We start from the raw sequence: 13,222 nt of genomic DNA, 5'->3' as shown, positions 1-13,222 counted from the left end.
GGCAAACCCGAGTTTATGTAATCTCTCCGCGTAATTTAAACTGTGGAGTCCAGGTAACATTCTAGTAAATCGACGCTGCACTCCCTTCATAGCCAATATATCCTTCCTAAGGTGCGTTGCCCAGAACTGAAGGCAATACTCCAGGTTTGGTCGAACCAGAGCTTTGTACAACTGTATCATAATGCCTATCCCCTTGTATTCTAGTCCTCTCGATATAAAGACCAACATTCCATTAATCTGTTTGATTATTTTTTGTACCTGTCCATGACATTTTAATGATGTATGTTCATGGACACCAAAGTCTTTTTGGACCTCCACTGTTTCGAGCTTTTCACCATTTCGAAAGTACTCTGATTTATCCTTTTAGGTCCAAAGTGGATGACCTCACACTTGACGAAATTCATATCGATTTGCCACAATTTTGCACATTCATTTATTATATTAATGCCTCTCTGTAATTTTATGCTTTCATCTGCACTGCTTACAATGCTGCCCATCTTGGTGTCATCGGCAAACTTGGATATGTGGCTTTCTATCCCGTCATCTAATCTCCAAATTCAGTTTCAATCTCCTCATCAGCTTGAGACATTTTATTTGCTTCATGTGTATTGCGTCGACGAAACTTCGGCATTCAGTCCACTGGAGCTCAAACATTCTCTGGATATAATTCAGTTCCACCAACAGCAAAACTGAAAAGATGTGAGAAGACAATTGGTGACTTGTCACTCAATGAAACTCCCGAAGCGAGAATCATACCCCTGGACCAAGGAGCCGCTGTTACTTTAGTTGTGCAGCCAGTGTAAAAGTTGGTTGCGTCTCACAGCCGATCGACCATCCTTTCAGACCACTTCGATCCATTCAATCTCGTTTTCTATTCGGGTGGACAGCAATATCAAGTTGTGCACCAACTATTTCCATTCACCAATATTAGTCTCTCTTTACCAAATTGCTTTCGAGTGCACGACTTGAGTTATCAAGTAAGACGTTTCAGAATTAGCTGCTCTTAAACTACATTGCTTGTGAGGATGCTCAGAATCGTGTCGATTTGGGGCACGCTCTGTTCCCTTTGCATTGCAACGTACACATAGAATTGAATCATAGAAAGCTTACAGCACGGAAAGAGGCCATTCAGCCCATCGAGTCCGTGCTAGCTCTCTGCAAGAGCAATCCAGCTGGAACCACTCCCCCGCCTTTCACAGAAGCCCTGCATTTTTTTTTCCTTTGAAGGACTTATCCAGTTCCCCTTTGAAGGCCATGATTGAATCTGCCTCCATCACAACCTCGGGCAGTGCATTGAGATCCGAACCTCTCGCTGTGTAAAAAAGTTTTTCCTCATGTCACCTTTGGTTATTTTGCCAATCACTTTAAATCGATGTCCTCTGGTTCTTGACCCTTCCACCAATGGGAACAGTTTCTCTCCATCTTCCATGCCTGGATCCTTCATGATTTTGAATACCTCTATCAAATCTCGACAAAACCGTCTCTGTTCCAAGGAGAACAACCTCAGATTCTCCGGTCTATCCACGTAAGTAAAGTCCCTTATCCCTGGAATTATGACAGTATTTTTTTCTGCACCCCCTCGAAGGCCTTCACATCTTTCCTGAAGTGCGGTGTCCCGAACCAGACACAATACTTCAGTTGTGTTCGAACCAGTGTGTTATAAAGTTTCATCCTGACTTCTATACTTTTGTACTTTTGTACTCGAGACATCTATTTCTAAAGCCCAGGATCCCGTATGCTTTTTAACCGCTTTCTCAACCTGCCCTGCCACATTCAACGATTTGTACACATAAACCCCTCTTTGTTCCTCTACCGCTTTTACATTTGTGCCCTGGAGTTTATTTTGCCTCTCCTCGTTTTTCCGACCGAAATGTATCACTTCGCATTTTTTTTGCGTTAAATTTCATCTTCCCCGTCTTCGCCCATGCCACCAGCCTGTCAATATCCTTTGAAGTCTATCACTATCCTTATCATTGTTCACTACTCTTCCAAGTTTTGTTTCATCTGCAAATTTTGAAATTGTGCTCTGTGCACTCAAGTCCAAGTCATTAATATGTATCAAGAAAAGCAGTGGTCCCAGCACTGATCCCTGGGGAACGCCACTGTACACCTCTCGCCAGTTCGAAAAACAACAGTTCACCAGTAATCTGTTTCCTGCTGTTCGTCAATTCTGCATTTATGTTGTTTCTGCCCCGTTTATTCCATGGGCCGCAATCTTGATGAGAAGCCCACCATGCGGCACTTTAGCAAACACCTTTTGAAAGTCCTTATACACCACATCAACTAAATTGCCCTCATCTGACCTCTCTGTTAACTCATCAAAAAACTCTAACAGGTCAGTTAACCACGATTTGCCTTTAACAAATCCGGGCTGCCTTTCCCTAATCAATCCACTCTCGTCCAAGTGGCTGTTAATTCTGTCCCGGGTTATCGTTTCGAAACGTTTCCCCACCACTGAGGTTAAACTGACTGGCCTATAATTGCTGGGTTTATCCGTACACCCTTTTTTGGACAAGGGTGTAACCTTTGCAATTTTCCAGTCCTCTGGCACCACCCACATATCTAAGGATGTTGGTAGATTATGGCCAGGACCTCAGCAATTTCCACCCTTACTTCCCTCAGCAACCGAGCATGCATCCCATCCGGACCGGGTGGCTTATCTACTTTAAGTACAGCCAGCCGTTCAAGTGCCTCTTCCTTATCAATTTTTAGACCATCCAGTATCTCAACGATAACTTCCTTTGCTGAGACTCTGGCAGCATCTTCTTGGTAAAGATAGATGCAAAGTACTCATTTGGTACCCAGGCCATCCCCTCTGCCTCCATGAGTAGACCTCCTTTATCGTGCCGAATCGGCCTCACCCCTCCTCTGACTACCCGTTTACTGTTTGCATGCCTGTCGAAGTCTTTTGGATTCCCTTTTATGTTGGCCGTCAGTCTATAGTCATATTTCTCTTTGCCTCTCATTCCCTTTTTCACTTCTCCTCTGAACTCCCTAAATTCGGCCTGCTGAATTAACGCATAAAAAAAGTCAGCATTTCTTTCAGCCGGAAACAGAAAGTAACTGGTTGATTAATGGCGATTTGAACAAATATTCGTCTTTTTTACAGAGTTGAATGAGTTTTGAGAAATTAATACAGTGAACTAATACAGTAAAGTTGAATTCCTGATCGGGAACCGCCTCAGACGGCGCATTACTGCCCATCCCTGGGAAACAAGATACTATCGAAACTTTGACAACACATCTCAGGTCCCCCTACAAAGTCACAGCTTGCCAGCTGTTCCGAAATTTGGAGCCTGGCCAGGGAGTTCAACGCTGGACCTTCAGCTCACTGCCCACTTTAAAAGTCTGATACTCTACCGACTGAGCTACCCAGGCTCGATACCACATAAGCTCCCATCGTACATATTCATGGAAGATCTCTGAATTATCCCTGCAGTCGTCGAACGAGGGTGAGGTCCGTTTGATAAAATTCTCAGCAACGTGTAGAGGAGAATCCTTGTTCCTGTTGAACAAGATGTAAGAAACATGAACAGTGAACTCGTGAGTTTACAATTCTTCTTGTTTGTGCCAAATGTCTTGTCATTCGTTAGCAGCAATTAAAATAGCACTTTACCCAGCGGCTCAAAAGCTGAACTTGTCCCACACGGGAGTTGGAAAAGGCATCTCGACCTTTCAGCGTATTAACATCTGTTAGCTGAATAATTTCACCCGTTACACAGTGAAACCAGGCAGCATATTTCTCTTCCAAATTTTCCCAACACGAAACTTCCAACCGATGAATATCGGTTTAAAGAAAAGAAGAATTGTGTGTTTGGTTCTTTAGATTTAAAGATCTTGTACCGGCCCCTTTGCCATATGAGCTGCCGCTAAAAGCCCCCTCTCCCGCTGTGAACAAGTAAACTGGCACTTGCTATTGAAAGACGGTAGGCCAGAGGAACCCAAATTCCCACGTGGGAAAACGAATAAGTCGATTGTTGACCTCCATACGTTTGTCCCACAAGAGCGTATTGTAAAAACGACTGGTTGTTAACAAGTTGCTTTATGGAAGATACCATTTCTACCTTGAACTCCGATCAAAATGTTCGGAGTAAAAGATTTGATTGTTTTAGAAGACGCTCGAACTCATAACCTGGTCATTTCTGGAGCCCATACTGCTATAAATAAGTATCGCACGCTTAACAATTGTGCAACACGAGAGCAGCGAACAACCGACAGCATCAGCGCTCCTGCCAAACAGCTTTATTTTCGGTTTCTCAATTATTATGATGTGGAGATGCCGGTGGTGGACTGGGGTTGACAATTGTAAACAATTTTACAACACCAAGTTATAGTCCAACAAATTTATTTTAAATTCCAAATTTAAAATAAATTTGTTGGACTATAACTTGGTGTTGTAAAATTGTTCTCAATTATCACTTCGAGATCTTTTTCAAACACAAGCCTCCAATCAAGATGCGCTTCGTTAAATAACAATTCCTAAATCAAGAGAGTTTTGATCAATCATGACTAAAGTATGTACAATTTCCTCACCTGTTCCATTTCATCCCCTGGGGTGGAAACCATCAGGTCCTGGAGATTTGTCTATCTTTCGCCTCCTCATTTTCTCCATTGCCATCATTTTACTTGTACTGAATCCCCTTGATTTATTAACAGTTTTCCTCGTGTCTCTGGTATGTTAGCGTCATCCATTTCTGTGACGACCGATGCAAAGCAAAAATTTAGCAACTCTGCCATTTCCTGATTTTCAATTACAATATCACCTGCATCTGTCTTTAAGCGGCCCACATTACTCTCAGCCTCCCTTCTTTCTCTTAATATACTCGTAAAAACCTTGAGAGTTGTCCTCATTTTAAATCATAAGTTTTTCTCCTTTTCCCTTTTTGCTCCTCTTATGATTTTTTTAGTTTCAGCACCACAATAAACAACACTCCGCTGTGAAGTTCGGCTCAATAGTTCTCCAATGTCAGAGCGAGCATTGTCTGAAGCCCTGATTTATTTAATGTAACAAATACAATCACACATAATCATCCATGTATCAACGCACTGAAGGATACACAAAGATAAACTCAGCGAAAAATGCAGTCAGTGTCGGGATGCACAGGTGAACGGACAAGCGAAATGGACAGAGACAAAACGGCCTGAACCCCCAACATTGAAGTGTCGCTGATAGATATTAGTGAGGAGGTGGGGGCCCTATGTCATCAATTGGCGCTGTGGCTTAGTTGGTTAAAGCATCTGTCTAGTAAACAGGAGATCCTGGGTTCAACTCCCAGCAGTGCCTTGTGCAGCTCGTTATTTTACCGAATTTATGGAACAAAGCGACAAAATAACAATGTGGTGTTCGTATTTGTTCAGGTTTCAGGAGGAAACGGATAACAGAATGACTGTTCAAAAACGCCCTTTCATTCCACAGACAGACCTCTCAGAGAATGTGTCTGTAACACGTTAATTTGAGGACACGTTCTTGTTTCCAGGCTCGTTGGGATCGGGGTATAATTCACGATTTGAGGTTCAAAGCCGGAAGACATCCTAATTTGGACCAAGACTTGTGATCTTGACCTGTGGGACAAACGTTTGCAAAGAGGAAAAAGAAGTCCTCAAATCGCTCGACCTGAATCTGCAGGTCCAGATGAAATATATCCCAGGATGTTAACAGAAGCAAGGAAGGAAATAGCGGAGGCTCTGACCATCATTTTCCAATCCACCCTGGCAAAAGGTGTCGTGCAGGAGGATTTGATGATTGCGAACGTTGTACCATTGCTGAAAAAGGGAGACAGGGATAGATCGAGTAAATACAGGCCAGTCGGCCTGAACTCGAGCTGAAGTATGAATCGTCATTTAGAAAGGCACGGATTAATCAAGGACAGTCAGCGTGGATTTGTTAAGGGATGGTCGTTTGAATTGAATTATTTGAGGAGGTATCAAGGAGGATCGATGAGGGTATCGCGATTGATGGAGTCCACATGGATTTTAACGAGGCTTTTGACAAAGTCCTACAGGGCAGATTTGTCAAAAATGTAAAAGCCCATTGGATCCAAAGGACATTGGCAAGTTGAATCCAAAATTGGCTGAGTAGCAGGAAGCAAGCGGTTGTGGTCGACGGGTGCTTTTGTGACTGGAAGGCTGTTTCGAGTGGGGTTCCATGCGGCTTCGTACTAGGTCCCTGCTTTTCATGGTACAGATCATTGATTTAGACTGAAATGCAGGGGGCATGATGAAGAAATTTGCAGATGACACAGAAATTGTTCCTGTGGTTGATAGTGAGGAGGAAAGCTGTCGACTGCAGGAAGATATCCATCGAGCAGACAGGTGGGAAGGAAAGTGGCAAATGCAATTCAATCTGGAGAAGTGTGAGGTAATGCATTTAGTGGGGGGGGCGGGGGGGGGCAAAAAGGCAAGGGAGTACATAACAAATATTGCAATTAATTTGCCATTTACACGCCCATTCTGCAAATTTACTAATGTCTTCCTTTATTATTCGCATTTTTCTTTGTATTAACGACAGCTCGCAATTAGGTGTCGTCCCTAAGTTTTGAAATTGTACTTCCGATTCCCGTGTCCAAATCATGAATGTAAATTTTGAACAAAAGTGGTCCCAGCACCGATAAATTGTGAACAACAGTGGTCTCACCACTGATAAAGTGTTAACAACAGTGGTCCCATCACTGATATATTGTGAACAACAGTTGTGCCAGCATCGATAAATTGTGAACAACCGTGGTCCCAGCACCGATAAATTGTGAACAGCAGTGGTCCCAGCACCGATAAATTGTGAACAGCAGTGGTCCCAGCACCGATAAATTGTGAACAACTGTCGTCCCAGGAATTTTGATCTTGAACTGCAGTTGAAACTTTTGCACAAAAGAAAATAACGTCCCCAAATCGTCCCACGTGAATCTCAAATGCTTTGGGAAGAAGTCCAATAGAAACAATCAGGACTTTAAAGGCACCTCAACGACCTGAACGTTCGTTGAATGAATTGTGTTAGCCATTGCATTCGACCGTGAAATCGCTCTTGACTTTCATCTCACTGAAGCAGAGTGTGGCCGCTTTGTATCTGTGATCATGTCGGTGGCGTCTTTCGATTTGATATTGATCGCTTCCAATTTGTAAAATTTCATCAAACGTCAGGAAAAGGAAACCGAGAATCGAATTGTCCCTCTCAGTGATGAACTGAAGGGATTGGTGATCCAAGCAGATCTGGAAAATGCGTGGTGCAATCGGTCAGGAGTTCCAAATCCACCCTCCAGCCACTCGGCAATTATATTGAATGAACTTTACTCTGGCCCAGTGTCACCGCACTGAAATCGAGTATTTCTCCGGCATGTTTTACTTCACAGTTGCTGGTTTAAGAGTGAAGACTGGCTGGTTGGATTTTCACTCCTACAAGCTTTAATCATTCATTTTTCACTGACTGTAGACAGTTGTTATATTGGTCGCTGCAATCTCAAAGTTTAGCCCAGTGAATTATTGGTTTAGCAGGTGATCTCTTCACCTGTTCTCGGCGGTGTTATCCGTTAGCGTGAAAGTTTGATTGTTCGAGCCCTTATTTTATTTTTCCTCAGGATTCATCGTCTCAAAGTTCCAGGGTTTCAACGCTTGTTTTGGAATCAAGAAAATGTACCGGAATCATTGCCAGCTGAGCAAGGCTGATATTCTACCAATTACCCTGCGGTCGGGAATCAGGCACATGAATCATATAAAGGAATGGAACATTGGCTTCACGGTAATTACAATTCTCCTTGACAGACAAGCCCCCGAAAGGCCCGAAGGGAGGCCGCATTCGCAGCAGGAGAGCTGGTTCGCTGTGACATGAAGATTTCTGTAGTGTGAGACCAGACTGTTCCTATGTTCAGAGAATAAATTTCACACCCTTTATTTTGGAAAAGCAAAACGGTGGGGATTTTTGTCACAGCCCGATGCCTTTCGTGTTGTATCAGATGTTCCTCGTTGCGTTACTTTCATCTTGATCGGAGAACCAGTTCGGGCGCTCCTGTGATAAACAGCGACAATTGCCAGTTAATGTTAAATTTAACAACGACTCCACTGCGTTTTTAATCCCACTCTTAAGATGCAGTCTATAAAATGTAAAATAATCATCACATTCAAAGCATAAAAGTCTGATTAAAGTTTTGACTGTCTCTCGGTCACCACGTCAACATCGCCTTCAGTCTGAAATAGAAAGTTATCGATTGATTCATGGTGATTAAAACAGGGATTCAACTACGAACAGGATTTAATTAGCTTCATGTAATTAATTTAATAAGTTCATAACTCTTTTTAAAGTTAATTCCCTAACTGGGAATCGAACCTCGCGGCGGTGAGAGGACCGAATTCTCACCACCAGGCCATTGGGGAGCTCCCAAGATTGCGCACCAGAGAAAGTGGAAATTATGACATTATTTTTTCTTTCGCTCTTTCATGATTCATTCAGCTCTGTGTTTATTCTCAGGCCTCTTATCTCCCTTCTTTTCAGCTTCTGACCGCGGATATTCCTGTGGCTAAATATCAATAACATAGAATATCTCACAGCCCCGGTTTTTTTGCTGTTTCTCTGTGCAGTTCTGTGCAAAATCAAACTGCACGCAAATACCGACAGTGCCTCTCTCTCACTCCCCACAGAAGCAGCAGGAGATGCCACTTTAAACTGCCAGTTGCTTCAAACGATTCATGATGGACCTGCGTGACCTTGCAGTTTTACCAGGAGCTGCATTCAGTGCGTGAATTTTGGAAATGGAAACATGTCCATCAGCAGCTTGTGGTGGTATTTTACCTCACTTTCCATTTCATGTACATGCCTACTTGCACTTGGTGATGTCATTGCCTCTGTCGCGATATTATTTCGAACAGAAAATGCCATTTTGTGCGAGCAGCTTGTCTGGCAGGAAAATGACCTGAATTACAAAGGGCCAAGTAGGAAAGGCTGCGTTGCTCTGCTTGTTCGCAGCAAAGAATTTTCAGCGTTTCCTTGGGGTTTAGTGTTTAGGATTCGGCGCTTTCATCACCACGGCAAAGGTTCGATTGTGGGTCTCAACATCCGCATATTATACACTCTACCATAAGTGTACTGCACTCAAATTGCTGATTTTTTCATTGTGAGGGGAAGAAACATAAATGTGTGGATATTAATTACGAATTCATCAGCTGGGTTACACCTTTTCTTTTCCTACCGTCTCAGTCTTTCCATCTTTACCCTTCTCTGCTGTTGTTGCAGGTTCCATCATTCTTCGCTGTTCACGATGCCTGAGAAGTCCATCAGGAGAAAACAGGCAAAGTCAAGAGACAGAGACAGGGAGATATTAAAACACAGAAATAAATTGTATAAATGTCAAGTTCTGCGAACGAGCAGAATTTAGAATGGAGCTTGGGAGAGATTCCTTCACGTATCTTGCAATTTCTGCAAGAGATCATTGGGCTCCGAATTAAAAGCGTCGTTGGCGATGGAGCACCTCTGTGAGGGAGCGAACAAGGTCCGTTCGTTCAAGTTCATATTAATTTGAACACTGAGCAAACTTTAAAAAGTACCGCTGTGAACAGGATTCGAACCTGTGCAGGGCAAACCCCATTGGATTTCAAGTCCAACGCCTTAACCACTCGGCCATCGCAGCTGCAAACATCGATGATGCACAGCTATAAATCAGAATGCGTAGGGTTATCACACGAGATCTGTGACACTTTGTTCTCTCAGACAGGTTTCCAACTGGAAACTTACAGCTTGTTAATGTGCTGACTTTGCTGTCTCGGTGATAGAATTCTCATTTATCACTTGAAAAACCGGGTTTCGATTTCCGGTTCGTTTAGGATTATTTTCATTCTCCATTCATAAGATCGCGTGAATTGTGCGACATTCGCCCTCAGCTTAAATCTGCGCACCATTTGAGACATTTTCCATTCTCCACGTGTGTTGCGTCGAAGCTGGGTTGGAAAATCACATTGCAAGTCTAACGCCTTCATCATTGGGTCATCGCTGCTGCAAGCGACAAATCCGACACCGCTGCAGAAGAGAATGAAGAAGGTTATGACAGGAGAACTCTGAGACTGTATGTTCTTTTGGACAGGTTTCGAACTGAGCGCATACCACCGGCTGCTGTGCGGATTTTGTTATTTCAGTGATCAAATTCTTGCTGTCTGCGCGGGAGGCCCGAGTTCGATCACCGCTCAATAGAGGAGCATTTTTCATTCTCCATTCATGAGGTCACGTGAATTCGGATACGTTCACATTAAGCTTCAATTTGAACACCATCTTGTGACATTTTCCTTTCTCCATGTGTGTTGTCGTTGACAGAACCTCTGCATTCTCTCCTCCATGCACTGGAATTAAGATAATCCTGCCGACTGCACAGCTGACAAGACGTGAGAAGCCAATTCGTGATTTTGAACTAAAAATGGTAACACCGCAGGGCTCGTCCGGGATCTCTCACATAACAATCAGCAAATCCCCAAAGCGAGATATCATACCCGAAGACCAACGAGCCACTGATAACAGAGGGGTGCAACCAATGCAGAATTCTGTGCCACCCACAGCCGATCGGCCACCATTCTGTCCATCCTATCACTTTTTCTATTCCGATGTACGGCAATGTGAAGACGCACATTAACTATTTCATATCAACAATATTAGCCTCTATTTACCACATTCGTTTCGAATGTGCGAGTTGTATTATCAAGTGAGACTTTGCAGAATTAATTGCTCTAAAGCTACATTGTTGTCTGTCTCGGCATCCGCAGATTATCCACTCTCCCACAAGTATAACAGTGACCACACTTCAAAAATACTTCATTGGCTGTAAAGCGCTTTGGGAAGTCTTGAGGTCGTGAAAAGCGCTTTGTAAATACAAGACTTTGTTTTTATACTGGGCTAAAAGTACTGATGTTTTCACTATGAGGACGAAGAGACATCAATATGTGGACATTGGCTACGAATTCATCATCTGGGTTGGTCCTTTACTTTTCCGACCGTCTCAGTCTTTCGATCTTTACCGTTCTCTGCTGGTGTCGCAGGTTCGATGAGCTTTGGCCGTTCAACGAAGCCTGAGAAGTCCATCAGGGGAAAACAGAGAGGGACAGAGACAGGGAGAGATAGAGAGATCTAAGTATAGAAAAAAAGCTTGATTATCAAGTTAGCAGAATTTGAAATGAAGCTTGAGAGAGATGGAATCATACATTCATAGAATCGTTACTGCACAGAGGAGGCCATTCGGCCCATTGAGCCTTACCCGGCTCTCTTTAAGAGCAATCCAGTTCGTCCCATTCCCCCGTTCTTTCCCTGTAGACCCGCTAATATTTTTCCTTCAAATACTTATCCAATTCCTTTTAGAGAGCCACGATTAAATCTGCTTCCACCACCCTTTCAGGCGATGCATTCCAGATTATAACTACTCGCTGATTTAAAACGTTTTTCCTTCTATCGCCTTTGGTTCTTTTGTCAACCACCGTAAATCTGTGCACCTCTCGTTCTCGACCCTTCCGCCAACGGGAGCAGTTTCTCTTTATTTACTTTATCTAAACCCGTCATGATTTTGAACACTTCTATCAAATCTCCTCTCAACCTTCCTGCCCTAAGGAGAATAAGCCCAGCTTCTCCAGTCAATACACGTAACTGAAGTCCCTCATCCCTGAAACCATTCCAGTAAATCTTTTCTACGCCACCCCTAAGGCCTTCGCATCCTTCCTAAAGTGCGGTGCCCAGAATTGGACACAATATTCCAGTTGCGGATTATTGTGAAGTTTCCTTCAAGCACCTTGAAGTTTTGCAAGAGACCATTGGGCTCCCAATTAAAAGGCTCTGCCGCGGTGGAGGATCTGTCTGAGAGAAGGAAATGCGGTCCGTTATCTCCAGTTCATATTTATTTGAGCATTGAACAAAACTGTAAAAAATGGCGCCGTGAGCAGGATTCCAATGTTTCACCGAAAGACCCCGTCGAGTTTTAGATGTAACGGCTGAACCACTCGGCCATCACAAGCAGCGAGTGCTCGTAATGCAGGGCTGTAAATCAGAATGTGCAAGGTACTCAGAGGAGATTTGTGAAATTATATGTTGTTTCAAACAGGTTTCCAACTGGACACAGAGAGCCCGATTCCATGCAAACGTTGCTGTTTCACTGGTAGAATTTGCACTTACCACGCGAGGGAACAGGGTTCATATTCCCGACCAATTAAGGAGCATTTTTATTCTGCACCTCTGAGATCGCCTGAATTGGGATAAATTCACCTTCAGTTTCAATCTGCAAACCGCCGTGAGACATTTTACTTTCTCCATGTGTGTTGCGTCGATAAACCGGCTGCATTCCGACCCCTTGTCCTCAAATATGCTCGAGAATTAAATCAATGCTGCTTTCTGCAACGCTGAAAAGATGTGAGAAAGAAATGAGTGAATCCTCACTGGAAATAGTGAAACAGGAGGGTTCTGGGATTTGAACTGGGGACCTCTCACATATCAAACAGTGAAACGGCCAAAATGAAAACCATAATCCGAGAACAAGGAGCCGTCAGTAACACAACCGGACAACCAGTCGAAAATTTCCCTGCTCCCCACAACCGATCGCCCATTCATTCAGACCGCTTCTGTCCATCGAATCATAGAATGGTTGCAGCACAGAAGGAGGCTATTCGGCTCATCGAGCCCGTGGCGGCTTTTTATAAGAGCCATCCAATTAGTCCCATTCCCCGGCCCTTTCCCGGTGCTCTGTATTTTTCCCCTTCAAATTGCTTTTTAAAGTCACGATTGAATCTGCTTCCACCATCCTTTCAAGCAGCGCATTCCAGATCAGAACTACTCGCTGCGTAATTAAGTTTTTCCTCATATCGCCTTTTGTTCTTTTGCAATCACCTCAAATCTGTGTCCTCTGGTTCCCGACCATTCCGCCAATTAAAACAGCTTCTCTTTGTTTACTTTATCTAAACTCTTCATGACTTTGAACACTTCTATCACATCTCCTCTGAACCTTCTCTACTCGAAGGCGAACAACCCCAGCACGAGGCAAATGCGGTCAAATGGCTTCAATTAATTTATTCGATCATTAAACAGACCTTTAAAGACAGGCCTTGTTTTGTGGAACTGTGAGCTCGTGGTTTAAATCGCTGGTTTCAATGTTTGGTGCGTTACTCGATTCTAATTTTACCACTGACAGAATTTCTGCAAATATCCATTTTGACCTGTTCACAGAAATCCCGATTGCAGTGCAATGGAGCAGAGGATGTGAAAGAAGCTGAAAGTGAA

At 43.5% G+C, this 13,222-nt stretch overlaps 2 non-coding genes across 2 annotated transcripts; one reads left to right on the top strand and one right to left on the bottom strand.

The window, feature by feature from the left end:
- The first annotated feature begins 5,210 nt into the window (after nucleotides 1–5,210).
- On the top strand, nucleotides 5,211–5,284 carry trnat-agu (transfer RNA threonine (anticodon AGU)). The gene has a single exon. It is a non-coding gene; the product is annotated as a tRNA-Thr (tRNA).
- A 4,244-nt stretch (nucleotides 5,285–9,528) lies between these two features.
- On the bottom strand, nucleotides 9,529–9,611 carry trnas-uga (transfer RNA serine (anticodon UGA)). Its single transcript has one exon. It is a non-coding gene; the product is annotated as a tRNA-Ser (tRNA).
- Nucleotides 9,612–13,222: the final 3,611 nt, after the last annotated feature.

This window comes from Heptranchias perlo, chromosome 20 (genome assembly GCF_035084215.1).
Source record: "Heptranchias perlo isolate sHepPer1 chromosome 20, sHepPer1.hap1, whole genome shotgun sequence".
NCBI lineage: Eukaryota > Metazoa > Chordata > Chondrichthyes > Hexanchiformes > Hexanchidae > Heptranchias > Heptranchias perlo.
This window is presented reverse-complemented; position numbering and strand designations above follow the sequence as displayed.